General features: G+C 39.5%; 1 long non-coding RNA gene across 2 annotated transcripts in view; it reads left to right on the top strand.

The window, feature by feature from the left end:
• The first annotated feature begins 153 nt into the window (after positions 1–153).
• LOC124286599 overlaps positions 154–12,972 on the top strand; it is a 34,140-nt gene continuing 21,321 nt past the window's right edge. Inside the window, exons 1-2 of one of the 2 annotated variants that reach the window (XR_006901074.1) lie at positions 154–2,246; positions 5,792–5,899. This is a non-coding gene — a long non-coding RNA (uncharacterized LOC124286599). Of the gene's footprint in view, positions 2,247–4,090; positions 4,894–5,791; positions 5,900–12,972 lie in introns of those variants that run through there. The other variant, XR_006901073.1, reaches the window with a different exon arrangement.

The following is a 12,972-nucleotide window of genomic DNA, read 5'->3' as shown; positions in this document are numbered from 1 at the left end:
GAAAGAATTCTCAAAATCAGCAAGATCTTGAATAACCACCCAATCCCCAATTGATTTATATTTCAAGAATAATGGCTGTTCTGCCTCAAACTTGACCGATTGGTGAGTTAAGGATAATACATTTAGTAAAGATCACGATAACACAAATATCAGCAGTACCTCAAGTAAGTCACTCTATGATGAAAATTACCGTTTGATAACGTACGTATGAAACTACCCTTTCGCCATTTCTGAGAGAAACTTGAGGCAAACCTTAGAAATTTGAGTTTTTAAGAATAGTCGTAATAGTTAGCTAATTTTGCTACGGTTAGATCGTATATTTGTTATTCCTGCAAGGATTATAGGATCCTTACTGTCAACTAACAACCATGAAGACCATTGGAAAGGATATGTAACGTTGGTTGTCACCGGAAGTACTAAACAACGTAAGGTCTCGCGATGTGCCATGACCTACTTACGGGCCGTATTTTCACTGGTCCTCTGTGTTGGCAGCTGTACCCACTTTTAGCAGTACAAACATGTTTACTAAGTTTTAAAGTTTCTGTTGGTTGTATTTAGTTCCAATTAGGCACCATTGAATCATTTAAAAGTAGTTTAAAATTGTCGTGTCGCAAACACCACTCGCTAATGAGCCATCGTTTGATTGTTTACTTGTCAGCACTGTCTTGGACTGGTATGAAATTCAAAGGCTGACATGAACAGGTTATGAAATCAATACAAGTGTGAAATATATGCACCTTGATGATGGCAGATTCAAAATGGTCATGACCAATACTTTGAACTTGCACCGAAACATGACATTCACTGACATAGATAATTAACATTCATACCTGATGTTCATCATTTGAAGAGTGTATGGAGTTTCTCTGTGATGAAAATTGGAATTACCGTTTGATATACATGAAACTATCCTAACGGCATTTATTTCTGAGAGAAACAAACCATCGCTATTTTTCTATTTACCATGATATCGAATTAATTTCCATTTCAGCAATGTATGAGAAGTGAGTGGTTTCATAGCAACCAAAGTGGTAACAATTTTAAATGAGTTTTAATTATTCTGTGACAAAAACCAACTGACAGGAGTTACAATCCAGGCAAAGGAAGTGTATCGTACAGCGAAAGTGTATGTTGTAGAACTAAGACACGTCATGATGCAACTTGTTACTGTTTTCAGCAGTTATACGTATTTCTTGGCGAACAGTTTCTAGGCGTCTGACTTTGAGTGCTGGCGATTAGGTGCCTGACTCTGAGGGTGCGGGTTCGAATCCCGGATGGGACTCAACCCCAAAAGTACTAGAATCTGTAATTTACTAAGAAAGTGTAATCCATAAATATAACATATGCTAACTTTGACCACTTTCTAAAATGGCATTGTGTATTTCAGACATTGCTAAACAGAAAAAACGCATCAAAATCGCACGTTTATTTAACTAAGGGACCGTTCATAATTTATGGCTAGGAGGGTGATGGTTTTTATGGAGAAGCATAACCCAATCCCTAAAATGTGTGGACAAAGATACCCCCCTGCATGTCATGTACAAAATCAATGGGGGATAAGAGGTCTGCCCGTAATCCCCGCTTGAAATGTCCAAGTGTAAGCTGGTGATGTACCCCCGAGGTAATGCGAGATGGAGAGCTAAACGTCTGCTTCAGTCTCGTTCCTCGCAGTCTCGTTCGTCGATACAAGGCCAATAGAAATACCACTTGGCACTTATGGTGACGTTTTGCCCCAAACAATCGGGTTCGAGTCCATCCCCGTAGTGACCGGCGCCCGCTTTGCCATTGTTCTCGAATATGTCATGCTTCTTGCAAATTTCGTGCAATTCAAACATCGGACAACTGCAAGGTTGCATTTTACATTTTCTCCGGTACAAATCCAAAACATCTCACACAAGATTACCAATAAAACACTTGTCACAACGTTTTCCTCTGTATATATATCACGTTTCTGTCATTTCATATTGGGCAAATGCTCGAAAATATCTGAGTGAATAATGGAATCTGGACCAGACAATCAAGTAATCGACAGCATGAGCATCGATCTTCGCTCTTGGGAACCGATGAGTGGCGGCCTAGTCGACGACCCTGACTACCCGTGCAACAAGTATGGGTTACTGAAGATCAATTCTAACCCGGATCTTCACGGGTCCGAAACTATCGAAGGTGATGTGCACCAGAATGAGGCAGATGTCTACTCTTGAGTAGAAGATGGAATATGTACTTGATTCCGACTGCATTTTCAGGTATGTATGAATCAGAACATTATTTGAAAGAGTTAAATGTACTTTGTTAATCTACCTGTAAAGCCTGAGAATTAACATTACGATTTAACAGTACTACTTTACTTTTGTTCCCGAGCCTATAAAATTCTTGGGCGGTGGGGTAGCCTATAGGTTAAAGCGTTCGCTGGTCGCGCCGAAGAGCCGGGTTCGATTCCCCACATTGGTACAGTATTTTGGCACCTTTGTATCGAATAATAATTGGAAGGGCCAGGAGTAACGCTGGACTTGTTCACGGTTTATTTTAAGGCTGCCAACAACGCAAAGAGGACTGGAGGTGTAGTCCAAAACGTGTTTACAACCACAGCTAAATGACGGCCGTCTGTAAATAATGAAGTCCGGACCAGACCATCAAGACAGGGGCGTACCCAGGAAAGTAATGAGTGTAGGCACAACTGGCCGTGCGAGTGTACGTAGCGCTAGACGTTTAGACTTTTAGGGAGGTTGCCTTCACTCTGCCCCCGCCACACACCACAATGTTTATAAAAAGGGTTGCTTCAGACAGCATTTCCTGCTAACTTTTCATAAAAATATATTTTCAATGGGAACTTATTACGTATTTAAGCAAAGACAAAATAGCTATTTCAACAAAAGTCGCGATTCTATTTGGCCATAAAATGGTATGTACCAGCTGATTTACGTTTCATCAAAATATAAGAAAAAAACAAAGAAAGGGAGACTACTCTCGAAAAAAATAGATACATAACATTCACACATGTAAAACAAATTGCCGAAAAAAAAATTAAGTGCAGGCACGTTCCCAAAGTGCCTATGGCAGGTATGCTACTGCAAGTCAAAACATTGATTACACAAGTCTCGTTTCCTGCTGACTGGGTTCCGTCGAATTGCGCAACTTAGTACAATAACCAGTCCAGAATTTGAGACCAATTCAGTCAACTGGATACCTAAATATTAATCAGTATTTGATACATTTAAGCACTTGTATGTTGCAACACTACACTCCTAATCCTTGCAATCATGTCGTGCAGGGTGATCTGTGGTACAACGTGCTCTGACAAACGGAGCTCTCAAAATGAGGCTCTGCCGCTAGAAACGTTTGGCGGTCTGGTACTGACTTGATATTATACTCAATCGCAATCTGCATTAAAAAACTACACCGAATAAGCACAAAATAACACAACAGGTGTAACCAGTGAGCCAGATGAATTGTGAATCATTTTAGGACCTCATCAAACAGGGGCAGTCTGTGACGTGTTAAGGTCATGCTGCCTACACCTCGCCATAATACATAGAAATACGATGTTATTAAAGTTTAAATTTCAAATTAACTTATAAATACCATTTTCTTATGAACAAGGAATTGGAATTCGGTCTAACCATAGTTGTTTGTTGTGTCTCGTTTCACTTTAACACGAGAAAATTCGGATCGGCTGAAAAGTAGGTCATTGTCTGAACAGGTTAATGAGACTCATGTTTCGGTTTGCAATAATCAGCATCATGAACATCGATCAACTGTGGGACACGATGACACGTGTCAACCAAGTCGGCGAGCCTGACCACCTGCTCCCGTTGGTCGCCGCTTGCTACACGAATGGGTTGCTGAAGACAATTCTATTCGGGATCTCCACAGGTGGTCAGGAAGTGAACGCTTAAATAAAAACAGATTGGTACGGATTTTAAGAGGTCATGCTACAGAGCGTTGGGTATGCCCATCCCGAGCTACACGGGGAGTTTGTCGGTTATTAACCCCTGCATTTTGCCGGCTTGTCATCTCTCATCTACACATGTTCTGAATTGTATCCTGCTTGTGTTCTGTATCTATTTCAAGCTTCATCAAACTGTTTCAGTGTGCCTCTGTCTCCACAATTCCATGTATGAAACTGTCATATCTCCCCCAAAACGACCAGGTTCAAGAGCGTGCTTTTGGCGAAGTTTCGACTGGTCTCCAGTGTCGTCTCCTTCCTCGAAATGAACGTTTGGAAAAGGACAGCTTCTATCCGTATTTCACTTTGAAGTGAAGAGAAGAACCGAATTCACTTTGTGGTCCTGGGACATTTTCATAAGGCGAGTTGAAATGGATATACTGGATCATGTGGACCCGTGAAGATCCTGGTTAGAATTGATCTTCAGTAACTCATGCTTGTAAGAGGCGACTAACGGGATTGGGTGGTCAGGCTCGCTGACTTGACAATTGCGTGGATCGATGCCCATGCTGTTGATCATTGGATTGTCCGGTCAAGACTCGATTATATACAGACCGCCGTCATATATCTGGAATATTGCTGAGTAAACCTAGGCTATTCGTTTCGTACTGACAATTTGTTGCATTTTCACTCCGATATTTATTGATAATCGATTGATATTTAGTAAGATTATCGATGAGTGATCTATATCGATGGCCAGCCCTATTTGTAAGCAACCGATTTCGCTGTTGTAAGAATGACGCAGGTCATCACGGCGAGGCAGGTCATATGTATAGGTGGGTGAGTATTCGTATCGTCACAACCGTGGACAATGTTTGTGTATACACCGATACATGTTCGTATGTGGGCGTGGGGAGGTTGAAGGAATGGCTGAATTGAGGTCGGTTGTCACATGGAATATTGCTGGGTGCGGCGTAAAATCAAACTCACTCTTACTCATGCATAAACATTTTCTCGTGTTTTCATTATATTCTATTGGAACAACTTAACTTGCACTATTTGATATGTGATGTTATTTGATTTGCTATTTTTTAATGCGAAAAGAATGATTTGTGGTGTTTTCGTTTATCACTGTTTAACTGACAGGGTAATACCGAAATCTGTATGATTTGGGCATTAGGTGCAGATAAGGTAGGGCCTCCTTTCACAAAGCACTAAGGTGATCGTAAGTCACTAAGGTAACCTTAGTGCAATGTTAAATTAAAGAATGGGAGTTAAGGTTAACCTAAGTAAAGATCGCTTCGTGAAAGGAGCCCCTGGCCTTGCATTCATGCTGATATTGCGAACTGCGTGCCAAGATTATACAGTTGATACTTTATGGTGATCTGCAGTTGAAATGAACATTCTTTCCGTGAAGATTGGGTCATTGTCAGAGATTCAGATTAGCAAATCTACAAATCTGACACCATCAATTGGCATTTGCTGCAAGGATATTCATGACACATATTGATGGACTTTATGGTATAAGTCTGTGATTTATTTAATAGAATCAGTTTGTACAAAGTATGTATGCGTGTACATCATGGGGGCGGTGGGGTAGCCTAGTGGTTACAGCGTTCGCCGCCAAGCAGAAGACCCGATTCATTCCCCACATGGGTACAATGTGTGAAGCCCTTTTCTGGTGTCCCCCCGCCGTGATATTGCTGGAATATTCCTTAAAGCGGCGTAAACCTAAACTAACTCGCGCAGTGTAAATTATGACCAGGCTGATTGTTGTCAAATGTGCTGTTTCCACTGCATTTCTTGGTTAGATCATTCATTTAATTGCCTGTTTTTTGCAGATTTCCACTCAATATGCCTTGCTGCATTCTGAGGCTTTGGAAAGCATTACTTTAGCATTGGCAGAAAACAGCTGTGGGGCCCCAATCCACACACTAGTGGATGTGAAATCTGGTCAAGTCGAGCAGAAGAACCCTAGGCTTGGCATTGACTGTCTCTTGAAAGGAACAAATGGTATGTTGGTAAACAAGTTTCCACAGTTGATCATAACAGGTTGAACTCCAGGTACACTAGAAAGGCTATGACGGTACGATTTGCCTAGTTTCCAGTTCAAATATGACCCCCCCCCCCCCCCCAACTTTAGGCCTGTTTGAAAGAATTCTCGATCAGCAAGATCTTGCATAACCGCCCAATCCCCAATTGATTTATATTTCAAGAATAATGGCTGTTCTGCCTCAAACTTGACAGGTTGGTGAGTTAAGGATAATACATTTAGTAATGATCACGATAACACAAATATCAGCAGTACCTCAAGTAAGTATGATGAAAATGACCGTTTGATAACGTACGTATGAAACTACCCTTTGGCCATTTCTGACAACCATGAGACCATTGGAAAGGATATGTAACGTTGTTTGTCACCGGAAGTACTAAACAACGTAAGGTCAACCGATCCCCTTAGTCGCCGCTTGCTACACAAATGGGTTGCTGAAGACCAATTCTAATAGGATCTCCACGGGTGCAATATTCCAGCTATAAATGACGACCAGATAATCCATGAACATCGATCAACTGTTAACCAAATCAGCGAACCTGACCACCTGCTCCCGTTGATCGCCGCTTGCTACACGAATGGGTTGCTGAAGACAATCCTATTCGGGATCTCCACAGGTGGTCAGCAAGTGAACGCTTAAATAAAAACAGATTGGTACGGGTTTTAAGAGGTCATGCTACAGGGCGTTGGGAATGCCCATCCCGAGCTATACGGGGATTTTGTCAGTTACTAACCACTGCATTTTGGCGGCTTGTCATCTCTCATCTACACATGTTCTGAATTGTATCCTGCATGTGTTCTGTATCTTAATTTCAAGCTTCAAACTATTTCTGTGTGTGCCTCTGTCTCCACAATTCCATGTATGAAACTGTCATTCTCCCCCAAAACGACCAGGTTCAAGAGCTTGCTTTTGGCGACGTTTCGACTGGTCTCAGCGTCGTCTCTATCCTCGAAATGAACGTTTGGAAAAGGACAGCTGCTATCCGTATTTCACTTTGAAGTGAAGAGAAAAACCGAATTCACTCTGCCGTCCTGGGACATTTTCGAAAGGCAAGTTGAAATGGATATACTGGATCATATGGACCCGAAAAGATCCGGTTTTGAATTGATCTTCAGTAACTCGTGCTTGTAAGAGGCGACTAAGGGGATTGGGTGGTAAGGTTCGCCGACTTGCTTGACACGAGTCATCGTATCCCAATTGCGTAGATCGATGCTCATGCTGTGGCCAATGGATTGTCCGGTCCAGACTCGATTATTTACAGGCTGCCGCCGCCATATAGCTGGAATATTGCTGAGTGCTGCGTAAAACTAAACTCACTCGCTCACTTCATGAAGATTGGGTCATTGTCAGAGATTCAGATTAGCAAATCTACAAACCATTAATTGGCATTTGTTGCAAGGATATTCATCATGACACATTGATGGACTTCACGGTATAAGTCGGTGATGGATATATTAATGGAATCAGTTTGTGCAAAGTATGTATGTGTGTAAATTGTGAGCTGTGCATGGTGTTGCCTATTGGTTAAAGCGTTCGCCGGCCAAGCAGAAGACCCGGTTCATTCCCCACATGGGTACAATGTGTGAAGCCCATTTCTGGTGTCCCCCGCCGTGATATTGCTGAATATTGCTGAAGGCGGCGTAAAGCTAAAATAACTCGCGCAGTGTAAATTATGATCAAGCTTATTGTTAAATGTACTGTTTGCACTGCATTTTTTGGTTAGATAATCCAATTAATTGCCTGTGTTTTGCAGATTTCCACTCAATATGCTTTGCTGCATTCTGAGGCTTTGGAAAGCATTACTTTGGCATTGGCAGAAATCAGCTGTGGGGCCCCAATCCACACACTAGTGGATGTGAAATCTAGACAAGTCGAGCAGAAGAACCCTAGGCTTGGCATTGAGGGTCTCTTGAAAGGAACAAATGGTATGTTGGTAAACAAGTCTCCACAGTTGATCATAACAGGTTGAACTCCAGGTACACTAGAAATCTATGACGGTATGATTTGCCTAGTGTCCAGTTCAAATATGACACCCCAACTTTAGACCTGTTTCAAAATCAGCAATATCTTGCATAACCACCAAATCCCCAATTGATATATATTTCAAGAATGGCTGTTCTGCTTGAAACTAGACAGGTTGAGTTAAGGTTAATACATTTACTAATCACGTCAACACCGAAAATATCAGCAGTACCTCAAGTAAGTCACTCTATGATGAAAATGACCGTTTGATAACGTACGTATGAAACTATCCTTTGCCCATTTCTGAGAGAAACTTGAGGCAAACCTTAGAAATTTGAGTTTTTAAGAATAGTCTTAATAGTTAGCTAATTATTCTATGGTTAGATCATATATTTGTTATTCCTGCAAGGATTATAGGATCCTTACAGTCAACTAACCATGAGACCATTGGAAAGGATATGTAACGTTGTTTGTCACCGGAAGTACTAAACAACGTAAGGTCTCGCGATGTGCCGTGACCTACTTACGGGCCGTATTTTCACTGGTCCTCGGTGTTGGCAGCTATACCCACTTGTAGCATTACAAACATGTTTACTATGTTTTAAAGTTTCTGTTGGTTGTATTCAGTTCCAATTAGGCAACATTGACTCATTATAAAAGTAGTTTAAAATTGTCCTTCGAAAACACCACTCGCTAATGAGCCATCTCTTAATTGTTTACTTGTCAGCACTGTTTTGGACTGTATGAAATTCAAAGGCTGACATGCAGAGGTTATGAAATCCACACAAGTGTGAAATATATGCACCTTGATGATGGCAGATTCAAAATGGTCATGACCAATACTTTGAACTTGCACCGAAACATGACATTCACTGACATAGATAATTAACATTCATACCTGATGTTCATTATTTGAAGAGTGTATGGAGTTTCTCTGTGATGAAAATTGGAATTACCGTTTGATATACATGAAACTATCCTAACGGCATTTAGTTTCTGAGAGAAACAAAGCTTCGCTATTTCTGTTTACCATGCCTAACCAATTTCCATTTCAACAGTGTACGAGTTCATAACCAAAATGGTAACAATTTTCAATGAGTTTTAATAATTCTGTAACAAACACCAAGTGTGTTATTAGTTTAGAATATAGGCAAAGGAAGGGTATCGAATACAGCTAAAGTGTATGTTGTAGAACTAAGACACGATATGAAACAACTTGTTACTGTTTTCAGCAGTTACACCTATTTCTTGGCCTTGTTTTGAGGCATATACGGACCGCCTCCGTGGTGTAGTGGTTAGAGCGTCCTCCCAGAGCGGATGGTCGCGGGTTCCAACCCCGACCGCGTCATACCAAAAGACATTAATATATGGTATTTGTTGGTCCCTGCCTGGCGCTCGGCATTAATGGGTACAACAAGGACTGATCGGCTCGGAGTCAGTATAATGTGTCTGAGTGAGGTATTCCTGCTTCACTGCGGCATGGTATCTCGGTGGGCTAGCACTATAAAACCAGCTTAAGTCTGGGCTAGTACAAGTAGCCGCACATACACATACACACGCATGCACGTCGTCATGTGAGCGAAATATTCTCAAGCACGACGTTAAACCCAATTTCACCTCACCTCACATTGTTACATTCTTCCACAACTGCGACAGTTAGGTCTGACAGTACATATTTATATTAGATATCAAACTGGCTGCATCGTTTGCTCTCCGTCGGCTTCGATGACACCACGTGGAGCCCGTACAACCTATGTAAACAAAGGATCGCTACGCAAATCGAAATAGTGTTAAATGTTTTTGGTTATTTTCTCAGTGAATCTAAACCATTCTATTAAAGATGTTTAGTTAGATTTGTAGACTCGTCAAAAATAAAAGAGTAAAATAAATCCGTACATTATATTGAATGGACGGTGCAAGATGTGACGAATCGTCACATTTTTCTGGCCTGTGGCAGAGGTACTATATGCTGGCTTGCCGCATGGAACTCTGGGTAGGAGAGTGCTAACTGACGTCATCGGTTATCCAATCAAATCGTTAGAATCGGGTCAACGCGATACGACTCGAGACGTACGAGATTAGTATGCAACTACCCATACGTTGACCACGTGGGTAATAAATAAAGAGCTCTGCTCATCTGAGACCAAAATAATCCGCTTCAAGAGTGAAGTTAGTTTTACGCCATCCTCGGCAATATTCCTGCTTTTTAGCGGCAGTCTGTAAATAATCGAATCTGAACCAGACAATCCAGTGCTCAAAAGCAAGAGCATAGATCTGCACAATTGGGATACGAGTTAAGTCGGCGAGCCTGACCACACGATCTCATTGGTCGCGTCTGGTATGCACGAGTTACTGAAGATCAATTCTAACACGGATCGTCACGGGTTATACTTCAAGAACACTAATAATCAGAATTTAGTAGCTACTTTGTTGGGAGTTCACTGACATGAACAATGGTCAGTTATAATCCTTAATTCCCAGGGGCGTAGCTGCCATATAGGCAAAAAGACAATTACCTACACATAATTTTGTAAAAAAAAAGATATTAAAAAAAGGATATGATAAATTTGAAAGAAAAATGTTACAAATGTTGAATTTATTTCAACATGCTGAAAGTACATGGATATGTACGTATAATAATTGCATTCTAAACTTTTTGCCTACACATATAATTGGCTCAGATACGCCCCCTAATTCCCAACTATTCTCAGTGATTATTTCTAACTACATTTTCTTCAAATCTTGGCAATTATTTTTCGTCTATTTGCAAAATCAAACTGTCGGTAACAGAATAGGTTAAATACGCAACGCAAAATACAGGAAACCTCCAGATTCGTTCACTTTAGAGTCTAGAGTTATCCGCCCCTTATACCTCTAAACATGGCGGCAAACACGGCATGCGATTCGGAGATTGAAATTCGGATTAACAATTATTTTGTTTAACTGTTTACTTGATGTGGGTTTTAAGCTTATTGTCAGTTGTTAAGAGACTGAAACTACTTCAATTTGTTTTTATTTCATATAAACTATACAGTACGTTCATTTGGGATATTACTTCAAATGAGAAATTCAGGGAGAAAAAACTATTGCATTTGCAATAGTTGGTTGCAATAGTATGTTGCAATAAAATATAGCTATCGCAATAGTTGTTTCCCCCGACAATACACCCCAAATTTTTAGCTACTTTCAGCACTGAAATAACTGTTAAGCATCTGACTTATTTTCCCACCTGTCAGATGCTGTCAGATGGCCTTTTGGTCCTTTTCTGTAAACTTTCTTTCTCACCTGCCTTCCACATGAACTCGATTTGAAGGAGGTTCTCTTTTCAGGTGGGAAAAATTTCAATATTATCTTTCTGTATCTTGTTCTAGAAACAAATATTCTTTATCAAAGGTATCTTCATAACAGTAAAATATATTTAATTTAATCACAGCTCATCATAATAGTAAAATACTATACATGTATTTAACTACAATATTTGTATTCCCTAAACATAACCAGCTTGCACATGTCTTGTTACATTGACTGAGCACATGGTTTTCAGCCATGTTGTACCCTTTGGCTTAAATTGTAATTTTTTCCTTATCCTGACTCATGCTTAGTTGTTTTCTCATCCTCTTCCGAACGTTCAAGTGGAAACTTGAATCCCTTCAATTCCCTTGAAGTGAACGTACAATCACTCACCCTGAATTACCTCCCTTTTCCCGCCAAAACTGGCACGCGACCTGCCATGCCTTCTGCTCACTCTCTCCTCTATCTGGGCGGTCACTTCAGGGTCCCTTCGCGGCTTATAACTTCAAATATTTAGGATATATAGCACAAATTCTGCCGTGATTGTGTTTCTAAATATGTTGTGTTTCATATTTATAACAAACTTTGTACATTGTATGTCAAATTAATTCACAATTTCACTTCGTTCCAGGTGACTCCCAGTTAACACAAAACATTTTCGAAACATTTTCATAAGGTTTCAAAATAGTTTTTCAAAAACATTTTCGTCAAAATGTTTTTGGAACGTTATAAAAATGTTTCATAATGTTATTGAAATGTTTTTAAAATGTTATTCAAAAACGTCATGCTATAACATGAGTGAAACTATTTCATAACATGTCATTGAAATATTTTTAAAACGTTGCAGAAATGTTGTGCAGGAACATGTTTGATGAAATATTGTCATCACGTTTTAAGAACATTGTGCACACATTTATGCCTACCATACAAATAATGTCTAAATCTCTCAAAAATACTGAAAATGTTTTTGAAATGTTTTCAAAATGTTGTTCAAAAACGTCTTGCTATAACGTGTTTGAAACTATTTCACAACATATTAGTGAGATGTTTTTAAAACGCTGCAGGAATGTTATGCAAGAACATGTTTAATGAAATATTGTCATCACGTTTTAAAAACATTGTGCACACATTTATGCCTATCATACAAATAATGTCTTAATCTCTCAAAAATACTGAAAATGTTTTTGAAATGTTTTCAAAATGTTGTTCAAAAACGTCTTGCTATAACGTGTTTGAAACTATTTCACAACATATTAGTGAGATGTTTTTAAAACGCTGCAGGAATGTTATGCAGGAACATGTTTAATGAAATATTGTCATCACGTTTTAAAAACATTGTGCACACATTTATGCCTATCATACAAATAATGTTTAAATCTCTCAAAAATACTGAAAATGTTTTTGAAATGTTTTCAAAATGTTGTTCAAAAACGTCTTGCTATAACGTGTTTGAAACTATTTCACAACATATTAGTGAGATGTTTTTAAAACGCTGCAGGAATGTTATGCAAGAACATGTTTAATGAAATATTGTCATCACGTTTTAAAAACATTGTGCACACATTTATGCTTATCATACAAATAATGTCTAAATCTCTCAAAAATACTGAAAATGTTTTTGAAATGTTTTCAAAATGTTGTTCAAAAACGTCTTGCTATAACGTGTTTGAAACTATTTCACAACATATTAGTGAGATGTTTTTTAAAACGTTGCAGGAATGTTATGCAAGAACATGTTTACTGAAATATTGTCATCACGTTTTAAGAACATTGGGGACA

The sequence above is a fragment of the Haliotis rubra genome, unplaced genomic scaffold, assembly GCF_003918875.1.
Source record: "Haliotis rubra isolate DU_JTF1 unplaced genomic scaffold, ASM391887v1 Scf387, whole genome shotgun sequence".
Classification (NCBI taxonomy): domain Eukaryota; kingdom Metazoa; phylum Mollusca; class Gastropoda; order Lepetellida; family Haliotidae; genus Haliotis; species Haliotis rubra.
This window is presented reverse-complemented; position numbering and strand designations above follow the sequence as displayed.